The following is a 13,984-nucleotide window of genomic DNA, read 5'->3' as shown; positions in this document are numbered from 1 at the left end:
GACTAGACCTAAGCAAAGGGTTATATGGGAAAGCAAAGAGAATTTAAAAGAAAAACATACAAGATTGCACTCTAGCCTCTGCTTTCAGTTAGCAACACCCTAAAAAGACGTGGCAATGGCAAAAACAGGGCCTGAATGGAGAGAGGAGAGGACAGGAAGTATAGAAAAAGGACGGTATAAAGTACTGACAATGGCGCTAAAGGCTAGGGGGCTTGAATGTCATTCTGTTTCTATGGTGTTCCATAACCAGTCTGTGGGTGAGGCATGCTCTTTATCCCTGCCTACGTTTGTAGTGATGCCTGTAGAGCACCCTTTTCTCTTCAGTTCAGCTGACTTTGTGGCATGTACTTTTGATCCCTCTACCGGTCTTGAGTCTTTTGCAAACCCCTATGGGTTGTTATGCTGTAACGACTTTTAATTTTTTAATTTATTTTTTGGGGAGATTGGTTATCTGGCTAGGAAACCACCTTGGTATAGAAAATGTCTTTCCTGAATCTGAAGGGTTGGGTGGGCAAAGCTTTAAACTTCCTGTGCAGACCAGCTTGTCTTTTTACAGACCTAGTTTTGTCAGGGGTTCCCTTGGTGACCTGTTTTTCCTGGGGGTTGTTAGTGTTTTCTTTGTTGACCACGTCACGTTGATGGTCTGTTCTGCCTCATTGAATGTTTTTTGCTTGTTTCATTGGATTTAGGTTTCAGTCTCTCACTGGTTCAGGCCCTTGGTTCCTTTTGGGTGGAGACATTCCTCTCTGGGAATATCTTCTGTCTTGGTCATCAGATTGATCCTCACTGGAATATCCCTGGTTATTGCCAGTCTCCCTTATTTTGCAGGGCACTTTTTTTTTGCTCTTCTGGTAAGATTTTGGTGTTTTTTCTTCCGGTGGTCCTGAGTTTGCAGACAGGCCTTACTTGTCTGTTTGTTGACCACTTCTCAGTTGGCCTGCTTTTTGAATACTCCCCCCATATATGCTCTCCAGACCAGGCACACAAGTCTCACCCTACTTGGTACTGCGTTTTATAAAACTGAGACATACTAGCTAGAGGAGGGGTATATGGAGGCTGGCTTACAATTTTCTGCTTGCCAGTGTCCACACATCCTAGGAGTGGCATTATAACTTACCTGTATCCGAGTTCCATTACCCCTCAATGGGCTCCAGCAAAAAGATTTTATGGTAAGTATAAAAATCCTATTTCTCCTTCGTTCATAGATGGACACAGCCTTCATTGACCTTAGGGTTATGCTTCTTTAAATCTCCTGGTAGGAAGAAGCATAACCCTAAGGTCAATGAAGGCTGTGTCCGTCTATGAACGAAGGAGAAATAGGATTTTACAGTGAGTACAAAAATCCTTTTTTCTCTTTCATTCATAGACGGACACAGCCTTCATTGACCTTAGGGTTATGCTTCTTCCTACCAGGAGATTTAAAGAAGCATAACCCTAAGGTCAATGAAGGCTGTGTCCGTCTATGAACTCGGAGAAATGGATTTTACGGTGAGTACAAAAATCCTATTTTTTTGTTACTGACTCTATTTAGCTGTCACGAACATGTATTTTACCATCTCTTACTTTGACACGCGGTGAGAATTTACTCTTGGGAAATTTTTTTTTTTGGCTCTGGAGACCTATTGCTTTTTTTATTTTTTTTTTATATTTTTAAATTATAAAAATTTCAGCCCATGCAGTCGACTTGTTTGGTTTGTGGTGGACACTGATGGCTTTAACCAGCTAGCATGTTATGTCACAAGAGGGGAGGATCTCTCTCCAAAGGGTCCCCTTTCTGTCATCCTGTAAGTGACTTATGGAGGTGGCCCATGTGGGGAATTGGCGTACAGGCCTGGAGCTAAAAGTTTACAGACCACTGTGGGAATATCTCCCTTCTGGCGTCCGTACACATTACTGGAAGCTAAAATATGTTGTGTCAATTCAAAAACTGACACAAATTCCTGGTATTATTTTGTTGGAAAGAATAGCATTCGGAGATGGATGGTGGAGGTGGCCATTGATGACAAACACATAATTTCATAACCTAAACGTGACACACTCTGAAATCCTTGTTGGTCCTTGTTTAAAGATGAACCTGAGGAAAGCAAAGGTCCCGTTCTGCTCAGTAAAAACCTTTTTTCCATTCTTCTTTTTTTTTTTTTTACTCTTTTATACGGTCGTTTTTGTGCAATAAAGAGCACAAAATTAATTTGCATCTTTTATTAAAATCAACTGCCGCCTGTAATTTAACCTCCAGCTTTGAACAGGAGAGATGCAGTGAGCCAGTTCCTGGAGCAGGGGGATAAGACATCCTAAGAAATTCTGACAAAACACAGAAGACTATTGTGGATCCAAGGAAGAAAGTTTTATTTTTTGTATTTTTATTGTTTTGCTCTACTACAGAAAGTCAAGATTGGGTTCAGATTGAAATAGTTAAAAAAAAAAAAAAAAAAAATTTATGGATGAAGTACAAAATTACTTGTTAAACAATTCTTCAGTATGTTTTCCATTTTGAATAAACCAAAATCTTTCCTTTTTTAAAAGAAAGTTTTAATTTTCAAGCCATATCCTAGTTTTGAATGGAGTTAAAGTTAATTTTATGCCAGGCTTTAAATGCTTTGAGACCCTTTCTTTCCCTCAAAGAAATGGATGGGAATAGTTGTCACCGGGACATTGGAGAGATTTCTCATTACTTTCTGCCCTAACTTAAAGTGAAGCGGGGGGGGGGGGGGGGTGATACAGACCATAAATGACAGGTGCTTCCCTTTCCTGCTTTTATTTTTTCTTTAAAACATGTTTTGCCTGGAGCTGGTCCTTAACCACTTCCAGACCCTGCACTGTATATATACGTCCAAATTTTAAAGATGGATATCTCGGTAACGGCAGCAGCTGCTGCCACAACCGAGGTATCCATCTTTAGTGCCAACGGTCCTGTAAATGATAACGGCGGTCTCTGAGGTGGATTTGCCGCAAGATTGCCGTTATCGGTGGCGGAAGAGGGCCCCCCCCCTCGCGCCGCTCTCCCGCGCCCTCCGGAGCCGTCGGTAGCGGCGGAGGCGATCGGGTCTGTTCGGCTGTTCACTGGGGTTGCGAGTGAAGGAAAAATGTCCTTCACCCGTCCCCATAGCTCTGCTGGGCGGAAGTGACGTCAAAACGTCAGTCCCGCCCAGCGTCTTAAAGAAACATTTTTATTTTATTTTTTTGCATTTTGATCTTTTAGTCTAAATATGAGATCTGAGGTCTTTTTGACCCCAGATCTCATATTTAAGAGGACCTGTCATGCTTTTTTCTATTACAAGGGATGTTTACATTTTTTTTTTTCAGTGTAAAAGTAATAAAATAAATAAAAATAAGAAAACAAAAAAAATTTTTAAAGGGCCCCGTCCCGACGAGCTCGTGCGCAGAAGCGAACGCATACGCGATGAAAACAGTGTTCAAATCGCACAAGTGAGGTATCGCCGCGATCGTTAGAGCAATAATTCTAGCCCTAGACCTACTCTGTAACTCAAAAAATGCAACCTGTAGAATTTTTTAAACGTCGCCTATCGAGATTTTTAAGGGTAAAAGTTTGACGCCATGCCACGAGCGGGCGCAATTTTTAAGCGTGACATGTTGGGTATCATTTTACTCGGCGTAACATTATCTTTCACAATATCTAAAAAAATTGGGCCAAATTTATTGCTGTCTTATTTTTTTAATTAAAAAAAGTGAATTTTTTCCAAAAAAAGTGCGCTTGTAAGACCGCTGCGCAAATACGGTGTGACAAAAAGTATTACAATGACCACTATTTTATTCTCTAGGGTGTTAGAAAAAAATATATATATAATGTTTGGGGGTTTTAAGTAATTTTCTAGCAGAAAAAACTGTTTTAGTCTTGCAAACACCAAATCTGAAAAACACCTAAGGTCTGGAAGTGGTGAATACTGACTGGACGATGTAAGGTCAAGCTTTTGTAAAAAGATGTAGCAATATTGTTGGTTTATATAGCGAAATGTGTTTTATTCTTTATAATGGGGTATTCCAACTACATTTGTTAAAAGCCATGGACAGGTTGGTCGTCGTCCCCCCAAACTTCAAGGTAGCAGCAAATTGGTTTTGGTCAGTGTAAAATAACCTACACCCGCCCCAATTCCTGCTGTACTTACCTCTGGGTGATTAGCTGTTAGTGCCCACACTGCTGGTGCAGCGGTCCAGGGATTTTGAGTCCCCCTTCTTTGTGCAGTGCTTCCGGGACAGATCAGAATGTTTCTACAAGTTGTTTTATGGCTAATACAACTGGCTCACCTTTTAGACCTGGTTCACATATGTGTGACTGCAGTTCTCAGCATGGGGTCCGGTGTGTCCCTGTTCACTGATTCAGGCCTGAGATTTTGCCTGAATTTGCACCTGAACCGGACTCGGACGCACTTTTGGAATGTGGACCATGGCACCCTGCACATGTGTGAACCTGCTCCATTGAGAACTGGGCACACTCACGTGTCATGCAAATTGGATGTGGAGAAATTCTGCATCCAATTCGCATGACACGTGAGTGTGCCCAGTTCTCAATGGAGCAGGTTCACACATGTGCAGGGTGCCATGGTCCACATTCCAAAAGTGCGTCCGAGTCCGGTTCAGGTGCAAATTCAGGCAAAATCTCAGGCCTGAATCAGTGAACAGGGACACACCGGACCCCATGCTGAGAACTGCAGTCACACATATGTGAACCAGGTCTAAAAACCAATTCGCACTTAATGTGGACGTGGCTCACAGCAGGGGGTCCATTGCGTCTCTGTTTCAGGGATGAATCGGACCCGATTTTTTGCTTGAATTCGGACCTGAAACGGAGCCAAAGATGCACAGGACTCCTGTGCAATCTGCTCTAACACCCCCTCGGAGATGTGTGAACAGGCTCCATTGAAAGCCGGTCACACTCTCCTGTCATGGAAATTGGATGAAGGGTCATGTGCCCCAATTAAATTAATTGGTTCGGAATTTTTAACTTTGATTATAATAATGAATAATTTAACCAATTTAGTACCGCACTGTAGCCAAAAGATGGTGCGATTATTATAGTTCTTGGAGGGCGTCCATAGATGTCCTCCCCGAACCCTGCCTTCTGTGGCACGAATTGGCCACACTCTGTTTTTTTTTTTTTTTGGACACCGCTGATCACAGATCAGGGTAAAGGGCCAATCACAGATGCCCTTTACCATGTAGTCAATTGTGTCCAATCACAGCTGATCACATGTAAACAGACTTGTCAGTTATCGGCAGTCCTTGCCTCATGCGCAGTGTCTGTCGAAGGAAAGGCGTGCTGATGACCGGCAAGGCTGTCGGCACACTGTTTACACTGATCATCAGTGCCACCTCATCAGCACAAATCGGTGAAGAAGGAAAATTATTTTTGCTACATTTTATAACAGAAATTAAGAAAAACACTTTTTCTACATTTTTGTTTAGAAAAAAAAAAACTGTGGTGATTTAAATACTACCAAAAGAAAGCTCTATTTCTCTAAAAAAAATATTTATAAAAAAAAGTCATATGGGTACAGTGTTGTGTGACTGCGCAATTGTCATTCGAACACTGACCACGCTTAAAATTGGCCTGGGCAGAAAGGGAGTAAAAGTGGTGGGCACTGATTGGTAGCATTTATGGGCATTGCTGATGGGGCTGCACTGATAATCATTACACTGATCATCAGTGCAGATCCCCCTGTGAGGCTTTTCTCCTGTCATGCACTGGCAGTGAACAGAGGAAAGCCGATAACTGGTACTTTCCATTTACACTCTGATTGGACACAGCTGATGGTAAAGAGCCCACATCACAGGCTCTTTACTGAGATCAGAGATGTGGTGCGTTTGAGTGACGTCATACGACGGCCACTCTAAGGCTTGGTTCACACTGGTGCGATCACAGACATCACTGCTGTGCACATCACATGCAGTGGAAATTTAGCCATATAAACTAAATTGCTGAAATTGCATTCGAGCCAAATTGGTGTAGGACCCCTTTTTTTTTTTTGGTCCTCACCCATGGAATCCGATTCCTGTACCATTTCATAGTTTGTGCTGCAATTCAATTTGGGGGTGTCATTAGCTTTACATTGACAGCCCCAGTGGTTTGCAGATGTCAGTGTGCGATGCAAGAACCTGCACAGGAACTGCAGTGTTTCCTGCATTGCACCAGGACAGAATGGGAAAGCCCCCACCGGCTGTCATACTTATATAGGCTCTTCGAGAAGTGGTTAAAGCAGCCATGTCTAAAGGCCAGTTGTGGCCCGCATTCCAGTTTAATGCGGCACCACTGGAAATTTGGATATATATCTCTTTTGCAGCCCCCCAACGAATCCGCGAGCATTCAGAGGCTCCATTCATGGCAATGGTGAGGCTGTATTCAGATTCTGCATTCATGGCAATGGTGAGGCTGTATTCAGATTCTGCATTCATGGCAATGGTGAGGCTGCAGATGGGCACTGACCCTTATTTTGCTTCACAATTCTTTATTTAAAATTTAATTTTTTTCCCTGAAACTTCCCTCATACAGTTATATGCCGATAAATATAGTATATCCAAATAACATGCACAAGCTCATCCTTAAACTCTTGACCACACACAGCCACAAAGGCATGAGAATTCTTGTTGGGTAGTGTATTAGTTCATTTGTTTTTAATGGTCGGCCCTCACGCATTTTCACTTCATCAAATCTGGCCCTCTTTGAAAAAAGTTTGGACACCCCTGGGTTAAAGGATAAGATTACCTTTAAAAAAATAATAATAATAAATCAATATGTACATTATTTTATTTTGTTCAATTGGAGCCTGGAAAGCATTGCACCTGCATTCAGCAGATTGCAGGTGCCACGCAGACTTCTTAGTGTATTTGTCGGCTCGTATGGGCAGACAGATACACTGCCAGGAAGAATGAATAAACTTCCAGCGCACTCAAAAACTACAAGCCGCCATTCACAGAAGACAATGAATGACATGATGTGGCAGGCAGGGTGGAGCCCCCGCATGGGCATGTTATTTTCAAACAGTGACAGCGGGCGCCCAGAGAAGATGCCAGCTGTCACGGGGGAGAGGCTGTGGCTGTTTGTCATACACAAGCCACTATTGTGGCCATGTAACATGTTCCGTTGCCAGGATTATGGAGGACCAGCAGTCATTTATTTTTATTATACAGGATTTATATAGAGCCTACAGTTTACACATCGCTTTACAACATAAGGGGAGACAGAAGAATTACATTAAAATTCAATACAGGAGGAATCAGAGCGGCATGCACCCAAAGAAGGCTGTGTGGGTTGCCATAAGTTTGAGGTTGTGGGCCACATCAGACCGCTGGGGGGCCATGGATTGAGCATTCCTGCTTTAAAGTAAACTTGTCATAAGAGAATAAAGACTCCCTTTACTGTCCTAAAAGATCAGTTGCCTGGCTAGTGATGTGAACTCTGTGGCTTCAATACTTTACACCGATCAGCCATAGTATTATGACCACTGACAGATAAATAACTTTTATTATCTTGTAACAATGACACCTGACAGTGGGTGGGATATATTGGGCAGCAAGTGAAAATGTTGGCCCAGAAGTTGATGAAAGCAGAAAAAAATGGACAAGTGTAAGGAGATGAGCAACTTTACCAAGGGGTAGCTTGTAAGAGCTAGACCAGTGTTTTTCAACTCCAGTCGCCAAGGTGCCCCAAAAGGTCATGTTTTCAGGGTTTCCATTATTTTGCACAGGCGATTTGATCCGTTTCACTGCCTTGGCAATTACCACAGCTGTTTCATCTGAGGGAAATCCTGAAAACATGACCTGTTGGGGCGCCTTGAGGACTGGAGTTGAGAAACAGGGCTGGACCCATGTCCAATGCCAAAAGTGCTCCCAATGGGCGCATGAGCCTCAAATCTGATCCGCAATGAAAGAAAGTGGCAAGAGATGACACCAGTGTGCAGTATGGGAAAAAGGCCAGCTGGTGGAGGCAGGTGTAATGCTTTTAGTAATGTTCTGTTGGGAAACCTTGTGTCCTGCCATTCATGTGGATGGGATTTCACATGTACCACATGCCTAAACAGTGTTTGTGACCAAGTACACCCCTTCATGGAAACTGTACTCCCTGATGGTGGTGACCTCTTTCAGCAAGATAATGCGCCTTGCTACACTAGAAGAATGGTTTGAGACACACAAAGAGTTTGAGGTGTTGACTTGGCCTCCTTTCCAGATCTCAATCCATCAAGCATCTGTGGGATGTGCTGAAAAAACAAGTCCAATCCATAGAGGCCCCACCTCACAACTTACAGGATCTGCTACTGAGGGCTTGGCAGATTCCACAGTGCACCTTTAGAGGTCTAGTGGTGTCCATGCCTCAAAAGGTCAGGGCTGTTTTGGTGGCAAAATGGCGACCTACTCAGTGTTAGGTGGGTGGTCATAATGCTATGGCTGATTGGTGTAAGGTGACTATACAGTTTTCTTTAGATCTACCCTCGGCTATGTAGTGCAAGATAAATAATGTAGTACTCACCGATATTATCGGGGGGGTGCAATCCAATATACAGTATAACAAGGGTAAAAAAGAGAAACAGACTGCTGCACACCCTAAAGAGTGAACTACAAATTTATTAGAGTAATATCAAAAGAACACACATATACAAGGCATAAAAACAGGTCCCCTAAAGATAGGTGGACCTACCCAAATAATACATGTCTTGTATATGTGTGTTCTTTTGATATTACTCTAATAAATTTGTAGTTCACTCTTTAGGGTGTGCAGCAGTCTGTTTCTCTTTTTTTACCCTTGTTATTATGTAGTGCAAGGGCCTGCCTTATTTGAAAACCAATAAAGTGGATGGTTTAGGGGCCCTGAGTTTTCGATTACTTTATGTTCTGGCGACTACCTGAACTAGGGAGGGTTAATCTCTTCAGCAGAGACATAGTAGCAAAAGACTGACAAGGGTTATAATACTTTAGCACTAAATTCAAAATGAAAAAACATGTTTTGTTAGAGATGTACAGTACTTATTCCCCAATCCTTTTTACTGCCAAGCCTTTTTTTTTTCCCTTAATTTTTTTGTGTGCACAATTTAGACCAGGAGATTTGCATAAAAGCCCCAAAAACAGTATATATTATTTTTTTGAAGGCAAAGAAAAATTGTTGATGTTGCACAATGGTTTATCAGATCTATATTTTAACCACTTGCTTACTGGTCACATAAACCCCCTTCGTGCCCTGGCGAAATTTCAGCTTCCGGCACTGCGTCGCTTTAACTGACATTTGCGCGGTCGTGCGACGTGGCTCCCAAACAAAATTGACGTCCTTTTTTCCCCACAAATAGAGCTTATTTTTGGTGGTATTTGATCACCTCTGCGGTTTTTATTTTTTGCGCTATAAACAAAAAAAGCGTCAATTTTAAAAATATATATATTTTTTACTTGTTGCTATAATAAATATCCCAATTTTTCTGTTTTAAAAAAAACTATTTTTTTTCTCAGTTAAGGCCGATACGTATTTTTCGACGTATTTTTGTAAAAAAAAATCGCAATAAGCAACTGGTTTGCGCAAAAGTTATAGCGCCTACAAAATAGGGGACAGAATTATGTTTTTTTTTTAATAATTTTTTTTTTTTTTTTTTTTTTATTAGTAATGGCGGCGATCTTCGATTTTTATTGGGACTGCGATATTGCGACGGACGTATCGGACACTTTTGACACAAATTTGGGACCATTCACATTTATACAGCGATCAGTGCTATAAAAATGCACTAATTACTGTATAAATGTGACTGGCAGGGAAGGGGTTAACACTGGGGGGTGAGGAAGGGGTTAAATGTGTATTCCCTGGGTGTGTTCTAACTGTGTGTGGAGGGGGGTGACTGGGGGAGGTGACCAATGCTGTGTCCCTATGTACAAGAGACACAGATCTGTCTCCTCTCCTCTGACAGCACGTGGAGCTCTGTGTTTACACACAGAGCTCCACGTCCCTGCTGTGTTCCCGATGATCGCGTGTACCCGGCGGACATCGCGGCCGCCAGGTACACGCATCAGGTTTCCAGCGATGCGCCGGGACAGTGTTTACCCGCTGCATGCCCCCCAGAGGTGCGCGCGGGTAATGCACTTTAAATGACGTCCAAAGACGTCTAGTTGGCACCTGAGAGCCGCGCTGTTGACGCCTTTTGTCAATAGCGCGGGTCTCAAGTGGTTAAGTAGAAAAAAACACTTAATCTTATGCCGCGGAATTTCCGATGGAAAAAGTCAGACGGAATTTTTTCATCGGATATTCCATCCGTTTGTGTGCCCCATCTGACTTTTTCCGTTGGAAATTCCGATGGACTTAGAATTTTTTTTCCGTTGTTCTCTTTCTATCGGAAATTCCACTTGTCTGTATGGAATTCCGATGGAGAAAAAAAACATGCATGCTCTGAAACAATTTGTCGGAAGCATGGATCTTCATTATTCTAGGCTCATCGTAGTGTTGCACGTCACCACATATTCGACAGTCGGAATTTGGTGTGTCTGTGTGTATGCAAGACAGCTTGAGCGGAATTCTGTCGGAAAAACCCATCTGAGTTTATTCCGACTGGAAATCCGATCGTGTGTACGGGGGATAAGTGTGCATAAACATGGTATAATTCCTGATTTTTCAGAAAATATAAAAAATAAGGTTGTGTTAAGTAAATAGATACTAAATATATCAAACCTTACAAACAAAGCGCCAATGTACCACCCACTGTACTGTAGGTATAATGGTTAAAAAAAAAAAATCTGGTGTCCCAATGTCCATGGGAGTAAAAAAAAAAAAAAATGCCCCTGCATTGGTAAGTGGGAGTAACAATGCCCTGATAATAGAGTAAAAAATTCCCTTTTGTCAGAGGCATGGCGCCCCACTCTTTGTGCTGGTGGTGAGAAGGGTCTCCCCCACCATTGTTGATGGTAATGGACAGTGGCGTGACTACACGGGTCATAATTGCGACCCGGCTCCATGCCCTAGAGGGTCTAAGCGGGTCCCAGTGCACCTGGATAGGTGGGATGGCATATACAGGAACCGATTCCCTCCATTTTTCCTTGTGCAACTGCTGAAACCTGCTTCGCCAATCCCTCCCGTGGGCATTCAACGGCTGCAGAAGGAAAAACGGAGGGCATTGGTTCCTTCATATACCATCCCTCTTATCCAGGTCCTTTTCCCCTGCAGCTCCTCCGGCTTTCCCCCTCCCCTGCCGGCTTCCCTGCTCTGTATCCTGATACCCACGCAGCAGCTGGCAGAAGAGGGGAGGAGGGAAGTCATTTACCGATGCCTTCCTTTTCTAAATGGACAGTCAGTGATTGGTACTGACCGCTGACTCTTGTCTGTATATAACTGAACCATAGTAAACTGTTTGTTAATGATCGGGAAGCTCTGTATAGAGCTATTCCTGTCCATTCACCTCGGCTGCAGAAATGGAGACTGAGGGCTGTGTCCTCAATCTCCTCTCTGTCTGTCTCAAAGGTGAAACACACATCAGAGTTCTGTTTCGACCCCAATATCTCACCAAAGCCCTCAACGGGGCACCTAAAAAAATTATTGTAGGAAAAGAATACAATAACATAGAAATAAAAACCAACTGCCACCAGTGGCAGAACTACTGGGGGGGTCGCACTTGCAACTGCGCTCTGGTGTTCTGCAACATGTGGGGGAGCCTACAAGACGGCAGGAAAGGGGCCGGGATCAGCAGGAAGGGCCCTGGCAGTGGGTCAGGGAGGCCCGTCATGGTTTCTCACACCGGGGCCCCTGAAGATTTTAGTTACACCCCTGGTAGTGAGGTTAGGAATGCCCCCAACTATGAATAAATCCCATGTCCTATGTTGCTCCATTACAAGCTGAATGACATTATGGCTAGAATTTTCAGGCAGTGACATACAGAAAACCACTCTACCCCCAACACAAAGACACATTACCCCCCCCCCCCCTACTGGTTCATGGTTCTCCTTGCTGGAGACTCCAACATGGAGAAGCAACGACCTGCCTCTACCACAATGGCTTCCTCCATACAGAGACAGGGCAGAACGAGGCATGGTAAGTCCCTAATGGGGGGGGGGGGAGAACACAGTCCATTCTGGTACCTAGTCCTTTCTCCTGCCTATTTGGGCACAGCTAGAGTTCAGTTCCTTTTTAAAACATTTTTTTTTGTTTTCAACTAACATTGCATGAATTATTGGGTTCTGATCCTCTTGTGCCAGTCAGGGACTCGTACCATGGAAGTGAGAGGTTCAGCAGAGCAGGCAGCCCAGTGACTGAATACTGACTGTACCTCCTCAGCGGGTGCTCAGTCCCTATCCTGAAATTGCCTGGATGGAACTCAACAGAAAAATCACCCAAATGTTCTGCTTTTGTGTTTTTTTTAAATTTAAACCTGTAATGAAACTGTCAGTTTATATTTAAATTAGATTAATGAAATTTGTGGGAGTCCGATCATGTGCGTTTCTATCATGTTAAAGCTGTTGTTACCCCAACGCTTCACATTCCTGATATGTGGCTGCTGTACCTCCGTACTTGTATGAGAAAGTTTCCCGTTCTCTTTGTATTGCTTCCTATATGTGAAAACCCTGGTGTTCCTGTTGGTCCCCTTGCTCACCTATTAAAAACTAACCACGCTAAGCAGGAGAGCACACCATGGTCAGCTTTCTAGCTAGGCTGGGAACTCAGTGTACTCTCTTTCAATGATCAGACTTGTCGTGGCAGTTGTGTGGAGCAAAATGCCTTGTTGATGTCAGAGGAGAACAGGCAGACTGATTCAAGATGATAGAAAGGCAACAGTAAGGCCCCGTACTCACGACCAAACATGTCTGCTGAAACTGGTCCGCAGGCCAGTTTCAGCAGACATGTTTGGTCGTGTGTGGGCGCGAGCGGGCCGAATTCCAGCAAACATTTGCCCGCCGGGCCTTTTCCCAGCGGACAAATATTCCTGGACTTGTTTTAAAACAGTCCGCTGGAATCCTGCCCGCTCGGACATGTACGGTCGTCAGTACAGACCTACCGTACATGTCCAGGCGCCCGCCGTCCCTCGCATGCGTCGAATGACTTCGACGCATGCGTGGAAGCATTTTAAAGGCGGGCCGCCCACGTCGCTGCGTCATTGTCGCGGCGACACCGCGTCATCGCGGACATGCCCCGCGTATTGTTTACGCGCGGACTTCTGTACGATGGTGTGTACAACCATCGTACAGAAGCCCTCTGGCAGACATGTATGGTGAAAACGGTCCGACGGACCGCTTTCACCATACATGTTTGGTCGTGAGTACCCGGCCTTACTCCAATAACCACTTGTTACAACCAAGGTATGCAGAATACCATTCTCTGAATGCACAACAAATGGAACCTTGAAGCAGATGGGTTACAGCAGCAGAAGACCACACCGGGTGCCACTCCTGTCTGCTAAGAACTGGAAACTGAGGCTACAATTCGCACAGGATCACCAAAATTGGATAATAGAAGATTGGAAAAACGTTGCCTGGTCCGATGAGTCTCAAATTCAACTGCGACATTCAGATGGTAGGGTCAGAAGTTGGAGTAAACATGAAAGCATGGATCCATCCTGTCTTGTATCAATATTTCAGGCTGGTGGTGGTGTAATGGTGTGGGGGATATTTTATTGGCACACTTTGGGCCCCTTAGCACTAATTGACCATCATGTAATCACCACGGCCTACCTGAGTATTGTTGCTGACCATGTCCATCCCTTTATGATTACAGTGTCCCCATCTTCTGATGGCTTCTTCCAGCAGGATAATGCACCATGTCACAAATCTCCAATCATCTTACCACTGGACAATGAGGTCCCTGCACTCCAATGACCTCCACACTCACCACATCTCATCCAATAGAGAACCTTTGGGATGTGGTGGAATGGGAGATTTGTATCATGGATCTGCAGCAACTGCGTGATGCTATCACGTCACTATGGAGCAAAATCTCTGAGGAATGTTCCCAACACCTTGTTGATTCAATGCCATGAAGAATTAAACTGACACGTTCTCTTAAACAAGATACATTATA

Source organism: Rana temporaria, chromosome 12 (assembly GCF_905171775.1).
Source record: "Rana temporaria chromosome 12, aRanTem1.1, whole genome shotgun sequence".
Lineage (NCBI taxonomy): Eukaryota > Metazoa > Chordata > Amphibia > Anura > Ranidae > Rana > Rana temporaria.
Note: the sequence above shows the minus strand (reverse complement) of the source record.